We start from the raw sequence: 15137 nt of genomic DNA on the forward strand, positions 1-15137 counted from the left end.
TTCTAACCCACTCAACTTTATAAATAAACCAAAAAATATTTTAATTTGACACCTTGATTAGGAAAAGATACTTTGCAAATGAGCACCTATTGTCATGTGGGGAGCTATCATCTCAAATTTTGCTCAAACTAGTTGTCCTCATGAGTCATGGAATCTGTTCAACGACTATGTATTAGAATATGGCTTTTGTGGACTCTGCCATAATATTGGCTGTTCTGCGAGCCTGTTCTTCCTTTAGCCGTTACGCCTAGAGGCATGCAAATCCATGGGCTAATGCAGATGAATTCCGATTGTGATTTCCGTTCTTTCTAGCATGCTAACGAAGTTGGATCAAGTTGGCCAAAGAAAACCGTGCTAGGAAGATTAAGAAATCACTGAAGTTCATGCCTGCATTAAAAAGAAAAAATTAGCAAGCAGATTGGGATTTTTCCTTTTTCCACCCCCATTTAAACAAAGCTTTAGGTTATTGCAGGTTCATCTGCTAGAATATTAGGATACGGTACACTGTCATCTACTGAGTTTAAGCTTTCTTCAAAAGTTTGCACTTTAGCTGTATTAGCGGCAAGGTTCCGTTGGCAGAGACCTTACATCCTTGATGTCTTCTATGTACTCCAGAGCCTTGTAGTAGTAGTCTCTCTAAAGAAAATCCCACTATAATTTAATAGATATAAATTAGTGCCACTAGAACACTAGCATCATTAGTTTTACATGGAATGGTTATGGTTAAAATTTAATACACGAGATACTCTGGCAGTAGTGTTCCACTTACCACCCAACAAATATTATAAGCTTTGAACCAGTTGTGGTTTATGGAAATTGCATCTTCCTGAAAGTATTATGAACACAAATAAGATGAAAAAAATTTCGTTCATTGATAGGAGCATATTTATGCTACTTAGTTATGTTATTTCCTTACATTTAGTGAGCTAATAACTACTTATTATAGTGTTTTAAGCTATTTTCGTTTGTTTGTAGGTCCTAATGACAAAGTTGGCAAGAAAAGGCAATTTTGAGCCTTTTAGAGCAGTTTTGGGCTTATTTTGGATAGCTTGTATATGAAGCAAGGTGGATGGACGAATTTGGAGCAAAAGAGGTTAGAAACATGCTGCAAATCAGAAAAGGAAAGTTCATGACAAAGAAGATAAGAAAAGTGCAAGAAAAGAGGAAACATTATCCAAAACCTTATCCAACCTTATCTTATCCAAACCTTATCCTATCTTATCCTAACCTAATCTTGTTCCACCTTAATCCTAGCTGCAAGTGGACCTAAAAACCTAACTTCTAGAAGCCCTATCTGACCCTAAAAGGGTGCCACACCTTCCCCCTCTTTTATGCCTTCTAGAACACCCAAAATCAGCCATAAAACACTTAGTTTCTAGAAGGCCCAATTTTGGACGAAAATTCTTAAACCTTTTTCTGATTGGATTCTGATTTTATTGGGCCCTTTTTTTCTTGGATTTGGATTGTATAAGTCCATATCTGAGATTAATTGGGCTAGGACTTAATTCCCAAACCCTTGCCGCAACTTAGGGGCCCTAAACACTTGTATCAGCTAGGTTTAACCCTAAATCTGATTGCTAGGGTTTCGGCCATGCTATATATATATGTCTATTATTGTGCCGCACCTGCTTGGACACCCTAGGCAGCCATTCATCATTCAAATCATTCATTCATTCAACCCATTCACCATCCATTCAGAAATACACTTTGTGCTGCAAGTCCTAGGGAGAAGGAGTGTCGTGGCTTCCATAGGAGAAAGACCATCTTGTGCCGCAAGAAATCTGCATCCATTGGAGACTTTTAGAGTTCTTTCTTCCCTTGTTTCGTTTCCATGTTTATTTTAATTTGCTTTTCAATTGTTATGAACATGTATAACTAAGTTTTTCTTAGTTAGAGGTGAATTCAAAGCCATGGGCATATGTTTTATATGAATTGATTTTCTCCAGATTTTGTTTCTTGAATTGTGGATGTGATTTACTTAATTGATTTATTGAGAACTTGTTCTTGTGTGTTGATTAAGGATGCATACTTAGTTTTCATACATGAATTTGATGCTAAGATATAAGGGAATTTCACCTAATCGTTATGACCTTATATTCATAAGTAGTGGAAATCACTAGTCATGATTGTATTAAGTAAATTCTAGGCAAGAGTATCATGCAATTCATAGTTACGAATGCCTAGTCAATGCTTAGGGTTTTCAAAAAGCTTAATGATCTTTGATTTTATCTCTATTGTGCAGTAAATGTAGGGAATTTGATAAGAATAATTTGATTGTCGATGCGTATTCCATCCAATTCAATGAAACTAGGAAAATCTGAAAGTTAATTTGTGCTTTTCACATTTAATTTGGGGCATTGTCATTCATGGTTTAAAGGGATAAAATCTGGAAATCAATTTGTGTTACATATGTGCATGTGTGGAGAAGGATCCTCTAACTAGTCTTTTTCCCATTCAATTCACCTAATTTAGTGCCTAATCTGTTTAGTTTACAATCTGTCCATTTTAATTAATTTCGTCCAAATCAATTCCCCATTTTATTAAGTGTGTTAGATTAGTTAGAAAAGTGTTTGAATCTGTCCAAATTAGTGTCTTGAGTCTAAGTTAGTTAAATTTCGTCCAAATCACCCTTTAGAGTCCAGTTTGAGTCTATTTGAGTGTTTTGGGCTGTTTGAGTCATATAGGTCTAGGTTAGTGTTTTAAAGTTTAATTTTGTGTTTTTAAGTCAGTTTAGAGTAGATTAGCATCCCTAGTTAATCCCCGGTTAGAACGATCCCTACTTGCATTTATACTACAATTGTCACAAATAGGGTTTAATTTGTGTGTCAATATAATTTTCACATCATTCATCAAGCATGAAGATAGTTTTTATTTTGATTGAAAAGAAAGGGTTGCAAGAGGCTGAAACGACAACTTGATTTACACTACATGAAGCTTTGAGATAAAACAAGATCCTGGATATTGAGATCAAGAAACAAGCAGGGCCAAGTCCGTTTCAATCAGCCAAAGGCAAATGTAAAATGCTAAACAGAAGGCACATACTGCTATAAGTTTTCTGTTATACTGGCTATAAAGGTCACACTGCAAATGGAGAGTGATTTACTTGGAAAACCTCTTATAATCATTGCATGCTTTCATACTTCTACTTTATGATAGGGCGAAACAAACTTGAAGAAATAGAAGAAATACCAAATTATGATACCATCCGCTAGGCACAAAGATAATCTCATTTGGTTCTTGAATGCACTCCAACCAGACAGCCTGCTCAATAGATTAACATATGGTTTCAACACAAAAAAAAAGATGCAAAGCCGGGAACATTTGTTTCACCAACATCATCAAAGATATTATATACACAGCTTTTCATATTCCTGAAGTTCAAGCGAGGGAAAGAAAGAGATAGAGTTCTATAATATGCTTCATTTATCAAAGCAATACACAATCCAGTGTCCCAGACTCCCAATACAGATGTCTCTGAATACTGTTAGTGCAGGAAATTGTAAACTTACCTGCCAAACACAAGATGACTTTGAGAAGGAGAGACAAAAAGCCACCGTTTTTTGCCACACTCATTCGCTGACCAGCTATATGACCTGGAACATCAGCATGAAGAGGAGTCCAAGTGCCTGCATAAACCACAGAAAGGGAGCTAAATCTCCTTGAAAATTTTGACTTAAAGCATACCTATGACTAGAAAGTGAGAGAGACCGAATGAATGTATCACAAATATTCCCAAACCTTCTGCTCCCATGTAAACAAAACGATAATCTGAGCAACTTACTTCGTTATTTTCTGAGTAAATGTTGGGATCCTTATGCATGTGATAATTGTCAAGATACATGTTGGGCCAATCATCACAAAAGAGCACCAGAGTTGTGTATGCTTGGTATTCTGGGTACTCCTGGAGATCAGAATACCAAGGGATGATAGAACAAGTCGGGACTAAGCTAGAGAATCTGAGATGTTACCTTATACTAGACACACTGATAGTCTGATACGGGCAAAGTGATAGACTCTCAGAGCTGAATGTCCCAAGTACATGTGCAAAGCCCACATACACCCGAGGCAGACAGTAACAAGGATGTCAAAGCATAAAATCACCAGGAAACTAACTCCTCAACTGCCCCAAAATTCCCCGCAAATAAAGGGTGAATTCAAAGCTTCTAACTAGCACCTTAACAAAATGCCAGTCCTTCAAAGACAGCAACTCCTTGCTCGTAGCTTCATGACTTGAAGCATAACTATGCTCCTGAATGGGGTCCCCGAGCCATTGCTCAACAAAGTGTGCAACGGTCATTTCCATTCTCTTCTGATGTGTGAATTCTCTAGTACCACAATCTGCACCCTATAAGTGACAAAATATCACCACAGAAAAAACAAAACAAAATAAAAGGGGTGGTGGGATTAATTAGGATTAATTTAGAATTAATTCCTCTAACATACTTCTTAATCATGACAATCACACATCACCTAAAAACTACTTAGCACAATAAAAGGGGTGGTGGGATTAATCATGACAATCACACATCACCTAAAAACTACTTAGCACTGAAATATTACACCAAAAATACCAAGCTTGAATCTTTAACTACAGAAAACAAAACAGGGCTGATAGATTAGCTAATATCTAATTACCACATAATCAATCTTCTTAATTATGATTAATTCCTTCTAAACACACTTCGTAATTCATATTTAATTTCACTAAATCGGATTTCTGCAAGAAATTTAGTACCTGAACTTTGGATTTTCCGAAATGGGTAGCGAAAAATTGAAGATTTGGCTGGCCGTTGTCGGTGACCCAATCTGCAAGCTCCCCAATCGTCCATGAGACCTGTGAGCACCACAGGCTGGTTTTTCTCCAGGTACCTCCCCACGAACTCGTTGTACCCCAGTTTTTTCTCGCTCACCTTCTCTATTTGCCCCCCAATTTGAATACCCACGTTTCTTCTCCCAGCTTATTCTACTTCAGCGAGTTAATTCGGATTTCCAACGTTCGGGAAGACGACTTGAGTTGGGCCAGGCCGGGCCGGGGAGGTCCAAAGTGATTTTAAAGGGCCCAAATTTGGCCGAAGTTTTATTTTTTTATTTTTATCAAAACAAAATTCATTAAAGAGAAAAACCACGAGAACACCTTTTTCCAATACTGTCAAAATTAAAAGCATTAAGAGCAATAGAGGGTAAGCAATTATCCCATATGTGAGGAGTCTCAACCGAAAGACCCATGTAAGCTAAGGCATCCGCGACAAATTTGCCTCCCTGGTATATATGGTTCCACACCACCTGACTAAATGAGCAAGCAATACAACGTGCATCCTCAATGATAGTTCTAATCTTCCAAGGAACCTCCTAATTTCCTTGAACTGCCTCAATACAAGCTTGGAGTCTTCCTCTTATCATCACCTTTTGGAAGCCCTTGGATCGAGCAAACTTGAGTCCTTCTTTTAAGTCCATCGCTTCAGCAAACGAAATAGTGATCCCATCAAGATTGAAGGCACCCGCATCCACAACTTGGCCATCATAATTTCTGATAGTGTGGAAAAATGAGTTTTGATATATTTCCAAAATAATATGTGTTTACAGCAAGAGCACAATATAAAGCAGCAAACAAAACACAAGGGAGAAGGGACATGCCACATTCTCCTTGATTTAAGGACTAAACAAATGGATTTTGACTAATTGCAAGGCACTCCTTGATTTAAGGAGATTTACATCAAAAAGTCACCTAAAAACCCTAGTTTCTAGGAGCAGCAACATGTTGCTGCAGGAAGTATGATGCTCTCAAGAAGGAGCAGCGATAAGACTTGCTGCTACTGAAAACTAGGGTAGCTGTAGTTTTCCCTTGCTGTGGCTTTTCATTCAAGACTCCCCTTCAAGCTGGATCCATAAGATTAATGGAGATAAACTTGCCAAGAAAGTGCTGAAAATGTGTAGTTGGCAATGCCTTGGTAAGCAAATCAGCCAATTGATCATGGCTACGAGTAAAGAGAGTTTGAATAACTTTGGATTGAACTTGAGCTCGCACATAATGGCAATCCACCTCAATATGCTTGTTACGTTCATGGAAGATCGGATTGGATGCAATGTGCATCGCGCTTTGGTTGTCGCACATGAGGGGCATTGGTGCATTGCTAGGGAACCCCAAATAAAAAAGAAGACTCTTGAGCCATATAAGTTCACACACAGTGGAAGCCATTGCCTGATATTCTACCTCAGCATAAGAGCGAGCAATGACATTCTATTTTTTGCTTTTCCAAGTGACCAAATTACCACCCACGAAAGTATAATAACCCGTGGTTGACTTTCCATTGAGAGCATTGCCCGCCTAATCTGCATGTGTATAGCCTTGTATTTGGGTTGAACCATTATTTCTCATGAGACTACCATGCCTAATGGACCCTTTGAGATACCGTAGTATCCTTTTAACAACATGAAGATGTGTAACAGTGGGAACATGTATAAACTGGCTAACAAGACTCACGACATAAGTAATATCAGGTCATGTAATAGTAAGATAAATGAGTTTACCAACTAATCGTTGATAGTAACTTACGTGAGTAAGAAGTTCCCCAACCATGTCCAACTTGAGCTTGTAATCCAATGAGTAGTGACTGGTTTATAATCAAGCATACCGACCTCTTAAAGAAGATCCAACACATACTTTCTTTGGTTAAGAAACAGTCCATTATGGGAAGTTGCCATCTCAATGCCAAGAAGGTAGTTTAGCTTACCAAGATCTTTGATAACAAACCTTTGATGAAGAAACCGTTTGAGGAACACAATCTCGTCCATATTGTCGCTAGTTATGATAAGATCATCGACGTAAATTAACACCACCAATTTACCCAATGAACCTATGCGAATAAACAAGGATGAATCTGCATTACTCCTGGAGATTCCTACCTCTTCCAAAACCAAGCTTAACTTAGCGTACCATGCTTGAGGAGACTGTTTTAACGCATAAATGGCTTTGTGAAGTTTATAAACAAGGCCATTTTTGGAGGCTTGTGGATGTCCAGGAGGTAGTTGCATATATACTTATTTTTCAAGTTCCCCATGCAAGAATGCGTTTTTCACGTCCATTTCCATAAATGGCTTTGTGAAGTTTATAACAAGGCCATTTTTGGAGGCTTGTGGATGTCCAGGAGGTAGTTGCATACATACTTATTTTTCAAGTTCCCCATGCAAGAATGCGTTTTTCACGTCCATTTCCATAAATGGCTTTGTGAAGTTTATAAACAAGGCCATTTTTGGAGGCTTGAGGATGTCTGGGAGGTAGTTGCATATATACTTCTTTTTCAAGTTTCCCATGCAAGAATGTGTTTGTCACATCCATTTGGAATAAGAACTAACCTTGGTTAACTGCCACAAAAAGAAGAACCCGAACTGTATTCATCTTGGTCACAAGTGCAAAAGTCTCCTTGTAGTCCACCCTATACGTTTGAGTAAAGCCCCGAGCCACTAATCGTGCTTTATAACGCTCAATAGAACCATTAGAATGGAATTTGAGCTTGTAGACCCACCTACTGCCCACGACTTTCTTGCCACAAGGGAGGTGGACAATACCCCAAGTGTGGTTATCGTTAAGGGCTCATAATTCCCTGGGTTCATGGTGGTTTGAGATAAAATTGAGAAAAGCTGCATGGGAAGGTGAATAGCGATAATATGCAAGAGTGATTGGATGCCGTGCTGCATAGGTAACATAGTCCAGCAGTTTAGGTGGAGGTTGGCATGCTCATGGAGGATTTCTTCTAACTGGAAGTGGGTCAACCTCTTGACGGCTGGGAGATGTTGTTATGGCCTCGCCATGAGACTGTGGCACATGGCAAGTTCTTGAAGAATTAGGAGAATGAGAGGCATCGGAAGCAGGAGCATGAGTGACATTAACTTGAAGATAGTCTAAGTTAATATGCCCACTAGGCTTAGGCAGTGGAATCAAATCCTCCCAAGTCTCCCATTTACTTGACTATGCGGTTACTTTGTGAAAATATGGAATGGAGTTCTCAAATTTTACATCTTGAGACACCACAATCTTGTTAGTAACATGATTAAAGCATTTATACTCTTTCTGAGTTGAAGAGTAGCCCAAAAACACACACTTAATAGATCAGGGATCCAGCTTATCACGATGAGATGCTTGAACATGCACAAAACATGCACATCCAAACACTTTTAAATGTGACAAATCTATGGGCCAATTTTTAAGAACTTTATAGGGTGATTTAAACCCCAAAATTCAACTTGGAAGCCTGTTTATCAAATATGTGGCAGTGAGCATGCCTTGTGACCAAAACTTCTTAAGAATGTTTATGTGAAGCATCAGAGAACATGTCTTCTCTAAGAGGTCTCTATTTTTCCTCTCGGCCACCCCATTTTGTTGGGGTGTCCCAACACAACTTGTTTGATGAAATATGCCATGCATGCTCAAATATTGTGTCATGTTGTTAGACATGTATTCGGTGCCATTATCCGACCTTAATGTTTGAAGATTGGACTCAAAATGAGTAGTAACAAGGTTGTGAAAGTCTTTGAACATAGTAAACACTTCACTTTTGAATTTCAAGAGATATAACCAAGTGATTCTTGTGAAATCATCAACAAATGTCACAAAATATTTGTAGCCATCAAATGATTCAAAAGGCTTACTAGCTCTAGACAAGGAAGAATTAAAATGTAGTCTAGTGAATTTGGAGAAATTACAAGTGTCACACTTGATAAGAGTTTGACACATAGTAGGAAATAACTTAGACAAAATAGGTGTGGATGGATGTGCTAGATGTTGGTGCCATAAATGTGGATCTTGGGGCTATTTTGAACTTGAGGCTGCACTAACTTGGAGGCCTTTGGATAATGAGAAATTTCTTGGCAAATAGTAGAGAACATTGAGAAAGAAACCTTCACCAATCGTCTTCCCGGTGACTAGGTCTTGAAAAATCACATTTTTTGGTGAGAAAATTGCAAGACAGTTTAAAGTTTTGGTAATTTTTTTCCAATGGAAAGAAGTTGAAAAGGGAAGGCAAGGACATATAGGGCAGTGGACTCAACTTGGTTCAAAATTAACATAATTTTTCCTCTACCCATAACGGAGACTCATTTTCCGTTAGCAACAGACACTTGAGATGACATATTTTGAAATTCATGCAAGTTTGTTCTTTGGTTTGTCATGTGATCAGTGCCGCCCGAATCAATGATCCAAGAATCATGCACACAACTATTATTTAGAGTAGTAGAAAAAGCATGGAAAATACTTGGGATAGCTTAATGTGGTACACCTTCAGCCTCTGCTAAAAACCCCGCAAACTTGCTAAGCTAAACAAAATGCTTCTTGGATTCAGTCACCACTGCCTCATCAACCTTTCCATTCTCTTTCTTGTGTTGAAGAAATGAAGCAAATTCATTTATTAGAGCAACGTGACTTGAAGTAAAATCCAATAGCCCATCAGTAGTGACATTATTTGAAGTAGACTCAACGAAGTTTGCCATAAGACTGACTTTGTATGGTGAACTAGTAGCAACCTTGTATGGTCCCTTGATGTCCTTGTTCACCTTTGGTTTCAGCTCGGGATGAAGTATCCAACACTGATCCTTGGTGTGACCAATCCCGTGATAGCCAATTCTAAGACAATGATCACACTTTAAGTCAGGGCGTTTAGCTTTGTAAACCTTCACCTCAGGTGATTGGTAATTCGAGGCATACGCTCGAGATTCTCGTGTGAGAACTTTGGTGTCCAATCCTATGACCTATCTTCTGACTTCTTCATGTTAAATGGTGGCACACACGCTCAAGAAAGACAGAAGCTCTGAATTCATCAAAATGTGACTTCTTAAGTCTTCATACTCCGAGCTCAAGCTTGCTAGCAGTTGAAAATTTTTGTCCTCCTCGGCTCTTTTTAACAACACGGTCGCATCTGTGATGTAAGGTCGATAGACATCTAGCTCATTCCACATAAGGGTAAGGTTGCCAATATGTTGCATGAAGGACTTGTTTTCTTGTTGAAGAGTTGCAACGTCTTTCTTGAGTTGAAAGACATTGGTCGAGTTATTTTGATTGCCATACATTTCCTTCACTTGGTCCTATAAATGTTGTGAGGAATTAGAATAGCTGAAAATTTCAACAATTTTCCTCTCCTTAGAATTTAGCAACCATGACATAACTAACTGATCTTTGCACAGCCATGCTTCATAATTTGGAGCTGAAATTTATGATGCTTGAATGACTCCATTGATGAAGCCAAGCTTGGCCCTTCCACTAAGAGCCAAAGTAACTGCCTTTCACCAAGGAAGATAATCAAACTCATTCAGCAAAAATGAACTGAGTCTTTGATTTGGGTTGATATCAACCTCAGAGAAATTTGTAGCCAATGAGGCAAGAGAGCTCTCAGCTTCTTGATTGATTGAATTTTCTTCTGCCATATTGTTGGCTAAGAAGAGTTAAGCCTAAAAAGGACACTGCTCTGATACCATGTGGAAAAATGAATTTTGATATATTTCCAATAATAATATGTGTTTACAACAAGAGCATAATGTAAAGCAGTAAACAAAACACAAGGGAGAAGGGACACGCCACCTTCTCCTTAATTTAAGGACTAAATAAATGGATTTTGACTAATTACAAGTCACTCCTTGATTTAAGGAGATTTACATCAAAAAGTCACCTAAAAACCCTAGCTTCTAGGAGCAGTAGCATGTTACTGCAGGAAGTATGATGCTCGTAGGAAGATTGTAGGAAGGAGCAGTGATAAGACTTACTGCTATTGAAAATTAGGGTGGCTGCAGGTTTCCCTTGCTGTGGCTTTTCGTTCAAGAGATAGCAAAAGTTGTTGCAGCCTGATCCTTAGACACCGAACTATTAATGTTCAATTTGACCATGTCTTTCTCTGCCAGGGGAAGCCACTTGATGGTTCAAACATGAGGATTGGTACCCAACTTAGCCCCCAAGAAAGCTTTCCCGGTTCCAGCAGCTATGGAAACCCCACGAGTGAGGATGGGAGAGATTCCCCGGAAAACCAAGTTATTTATCTTTGATGTTGGTCTCTTGCTTATGAATTTGGTTATAGAATTTTCTGGTGGACATTATGGGGGCGTTTGTTTGCCCTCACTAGGTTGGACTGGACTGGACTGGACTAGCTATTAGTCCAATACTGTGTTTGTTCCATGCTGGGACTAACATTAATGAGACTAAAGGGGACTAGCATGGACAAAACCCTTCACTAAGAGGTCTTAGCGAGACCCCCCAATAACCATGGGACTAGCTAAGACTATCCTCTCTTTCTCATCTTCGTCATGCTCAACGACCACTCCCGACAAACTCCTCATCATCTCTGGTCACCTAGATCAATCATTAACTTTCCGACTCTCTTTCAAATCCATTTCACAACCAACTTTCATATATACCAAATTGAAGCTGGGAGTGACAAGATTACGATTTTACCTGAATTGAGGCCAAAATGTGGTCGAATGTGGCCGGAAAATGGCCTGGAAGTCTCGGCCTATTTGGGCTTCTTCAAATCCATGACAGATTCGAGCATTCAAAGCTAAGATCTTAGTCTAGGGATGGTGATGAATTTTTTGGCGGTGCTAACTTCATCCAATTTAACAAGGGTTGGCCGGAAAACACATCGGGAAACCTGCAACTCATCAGGAAAATTGGAGCCGTGAGGTTTTATTCGAACAACGCATAGCTAGAGAGGGAGGGAGGATAGAGAAATAGAGACTGTAATCAATAAAGAGTTTGACCAGGAATGAGAAAGAGACATGAATTAAGAGGTCTAAGAGGAAAAAAAGAGGGAGAGGGTGGGACGATGAGAGAAGAGGAAAAGAGTGGGACGGAAATGGTAGGAAAAGATGAAGAAAAAGATAAAATCATAATAAAATATTAATAATTTATATATTAAATAATATAATATTAGAATTTGTTATTATCCAGCTTCTTAGTCCAATACTGCACCAAACGCTTCACTAAGTTAGTCCAGTTTAGTCTAGTCTAAGCCAATCCAGCTTAGTCCTTGAAGCTAATCCAGTCCGAGATAGTCCGGCGCAACAAACGCCCCCTATAGGACCTGCATAGGCGTGTTTGCTCGTGCTTGCTTTCGAATGAGGAACTAAGCAAAACATACCAAAGTTTGAGGTTTGTAAAGTTTTGAGTTACGCCTAAATATGTTGCATTTCTATGTTGCTTGTATTATTAACAAGTATAAAAACATGAGTATTTGAAGGAAAGAAAAAAAACCGTACAAGTGCTTGTTATTGTGCACTCACTAATTATGGTTTAATACTAAGTTTTAAATTTATTCAATTGTGAAAACTTACTATTATGGATCGACTGTATGATCTACATAACATTAGTAACGTCAATACTTCGCACATAATCGAAACATCTTGTTTTAGACCAGTTGTTATTACTCCTAAGTAAAATAAGAAGTTGTGCGTGTGGTTTTTTTTTTTTTGGGGGGGGTGTGGCTTTTATGAACTTGAAGTTTGTCATAATCTTTGTTATTAGTGGCGAGGGGAGGGGGTAACTTGGTGGGAGCTTTTATGAATTTATTAGTGATTGATTCTAAATTATAAGTGATGTTCATAGTCATGTTAAACAGGTAATTAAAACATTATTAGGCTCCAGTGTAGTTAGAAAATGTATTTTTTAAGAAACAAATAAGTTTTCATAAAAATGATTTTGTTTCATTGTGGGGCATGAGGGGAGAGAGACAAGGAACAAGGTTACATCTCTTCGATGGAAGTTCAGTTGAAAGCTTTGAAACCATTGGAAAAGATATTCACCAAATCTAGGATTCTCCGAGATTATATAGGAAAAGATTTGTATTTAATTTGTAATTCATTTTTTATTGTGAGTCTTATTAGATTAGAGATTTATTAGGAGTGCTCCTTTATATATTGTACTATTCAGATCAATGAAATCATTCATTCGAGACAATTCTTTATCATAATATTCTTTCTTCACATGGTATACAGAGCAGGTTTAAAACCCTAGCTTTTTTTTCTCTTCTCCGCTACAATCTCTTTTTGCTGCATCCTAAGTTTTCTCATGTTGCAAACTTCGAAGAACAACCCGCCATCTTCCATGGGTGACTAAGAAGATTTAAACCCTTATTTTCTTCATCACTCTGATCATCTAGGGGTTGATGCTCATTCCAAAGTCTCTGAGTGGGGATAATTATGCGACATGCATGGCGCAGCGCCATGACATTTTCTCTGAATGCCAAAAATAAATTGGGTTCCATTAATGGAACTCTCAAAGCTCATTTAGCGAATTCTGGTGAATACCCGACTTGGTAGCGTTGCAACGACATGGTTGTTGCTTGGATCGTCAACACTCTTGAAATGCGAGATTGGAGACAAAGTTCTTTATTATACGACGACTTGTGCGATATGGGAAGATCTCTGAGAATGATTCTCTCAAAGCAATGTTCCCCGCATCTTTCAACTTCAATGGGAGATTGCATATTTGACTCAAGAACAGTTGTCTATGGCTGCTTATTATATGAAGTTGAGAGCCTTATGGGATGAATTGGCCTTTTATATTGAGTCATCTACATGTGATGCACACAATGATTGAAACAAACTCATGCAATGATTGTCAGGTCTTAATGAGTCTTACAGTGTAATCTGAGGACCAATTCTTCTAATGAATCCACTTCCATCAGTTCATGAAACATATGCATCAGTTTCTCAAGAGGAGAAACACTGCAATATTGGTGCGACCAAGGCCATGACAGAAGTTGCTGCCATGGCTGTTTGATCAGGCAGTCCTGATTACAGTTTCTGCAAGGGAGATTGACAAGATTTTTGCAACAAAAAAGATAGACAAACAGGTTTTTCTTGTAATCATCCACATTGCTTTTACTATGATCAACTTGGTCATGTTAAGGATACTTGTTGGCAATTCCATGGGTATCTACAAGGTCATAAGCTTCACAAGCCGAATCAAACTGATGGCAGTGACCATCATCCAAAGGCAGATGGCATGAACCCATTGTAAAAACAAAAATTTTGCAGTGAATGAAATGAGAACACATTACAAAGTAAATTTGTATTAATGAATTTGTAGGGTTACAATCTCTGTTTACAACTTTCCTTTGATCTAGTCTTCAAATTTGATGTAGATGCGTAAGTTGTTGATTCAAGGGTCGCGATAACTTGATCTCGGATGAATGATGCGTGGGTAGTCTTCACCATAGGTTTTAGGCTGCGACAAAGGTAGTGTTGATGTTGGATTTCGTTGATTCATGAGTCTTGGTGACTTAATCTTGAATCGAACGTCGTTACAAGTTTTGAGCTTGTAACAAAGTCTTGAAGAAATTAGCACAAGTGCTTGTTGATTCTTCAAGGGAATGCTTCGACTTTGGTTGAAAGAAAGCTTCGACTTTGGTCGCACGTTCTTTGAATAGAGCTTTGGTGGTGTATTAGTCTTCAAAGATTTATGCAGAGGTTCTTCTGGATGTAAGAATTTTTGGCCCTTATGCTTGTCTAGGGACCTTGTATTTATAGACTTCGAAAGCCATGCCTTTGGATGGATTTGGCCTTGATTTATGTCTTGATTCGTCCATGAAAGAATCAAGGCATGTTTTTTGTCTTGTTTCAGCCACTTTCCCTTACTTTGGTCGAATTATAGGGTTTTGTTGCCCATTTTGTGAGCAATCTTTAATTCTTGCTTGTTTTATGAAGATGTTTTAGCTTTCTTTCCAGTTTTGGGAATAATTTGGACCCATTGCTGATTTTAAGAGAGATTTTTTTCCCTTTTGCCGAATTTTGGGAATGTTTTGTACTTCCTTTGCTTGATTTGTGCCACATGTCATTGATGACTTGTTTATTTGTGATGAGTCATGTGCCACATGGAGGTTTGTGATGCATCATTTGTATGCAACGAAATTTATGTCACATCCCGGCCCTAGCAGGACCACTTCCCAAGCCCTACTCCACCGTAGCACGATATTGTCTGCTTTGGGCCCCCAGTACACCCTCACGGTTTTGTTTCTGGTAACTCACACGGGAACTTCCCAGTGGATCACCCATCATGGGAGTGCTCTCGCGCGTTACTTACTTAACTTCGGAGTTCCAACGGAACCCGAAGCCAGTGAGTTCCCAAAAGGCCTTGTGCTAGGAGAGATGGGAATATATAT

At 38.7% G+C, this 15137-nt stretch overlaps 1 pseudogene; it reads right to left on the bottom strand.

Annotated features, from left to right (window-relative positions):
* Positions 1-5226, bottom strand: LOC137712188 (arginine-specific demethylase JMJ20-like; annotated as a pseudogene).
* Between the last annotated feature and the right edge of the window lie 9911 nt (positions 5227-15137).

The sequence above is a fragment of the Pyrus communis genome, chromosome 13, assembly GCF_963583255.1.
Source record: "Pyrus communis chromosome 13, drPyrComm1.1, whole genome shotgun sequence".
In the NCBI taxonomy this organism is placed as follows: domain Eukaryota; kingdom Viridiplantae; phylum Streptophyta; class Magnoliopsida; order Rosales; family Rosaceae; genus Pyrus; species Pyrus communis.